A 553-nucleotide genomic window follows, 5' to 3' on the forward strand; every position below is an offset into this window, starting at 1 on the left:
ACAGATAAGAGGAAGCAACACAGAAATCAAGAAAAAGCTGCAGCCCGACAAAGCAACATGGTTCTGACACACCCTGGCAGGGATGCGGGCTGGGACAGCCTGGAAATACTGCTTGCTTGCCTGACCTCCCCTGCGACCAGGGAAAATAGGAGTTTGTCCAGTCCTGTAAATAAGTGAGACCACACCAAAGATTTCTGATTCCTGTTCTAACCAGAGTAAGCTACAAATGCTGGCTAGCTGCCTGGTTAAAAAAGGTAACACTGCATAACACCCCAGCAGATGCAGTAAGAGGGTACCTGTTTAACTGAAATTTCTAGATCTGCCTGTAACATCTTTCTTTTCAAGAAATACCATTTTGTCAGGACCCTAGTAAGGTGATCTCTCTCACATAAGCCTAAGCCTACTAGAGCTAAACTAGGAGGACAGATAGGAATTGGTGTTACAGCTGCATACATTATTACTAATAGTAAATTAAAATAACCCATTTAGAAGAACTGGCTGTCTTGAAACAGATCTGAAATGTAACATCACAGAGACTGAGAAAGCAGGAATG

At 43.0% G+C, this 553-nt stretch overlaps 1 protein-coding gene across 1 annotated transcript in view; it reads right to left on the minus strand.

Moving 5' to 3' along the window:
- CAND2 (cullin-associated and neddylation-dissociated 2 (putative)) overlaps positions 1–553 on the minus strand; it is a 17,395-nt gene that overhangs the window by 8,493 nt on the left and 8,349 nt on the right.

The sequence above is a fragment of the Fulmarus glacialis genome, unplaced genomic scaffold, assembly GCF_000690835.1.
Source record: "Fulmarus glacialis isolate BGI_N327 unplaced genomic scaffold, ASM69083v1 scaffold32239, whole genome shotgun sequence".
NCBI classification, from domain to species: domain Eukaryota; kingdom Metazoa; phylum Chordata; class Aves; order Procellariiformes; family Procellariidae; genus Fulmarus; species Fulmarus glacialis.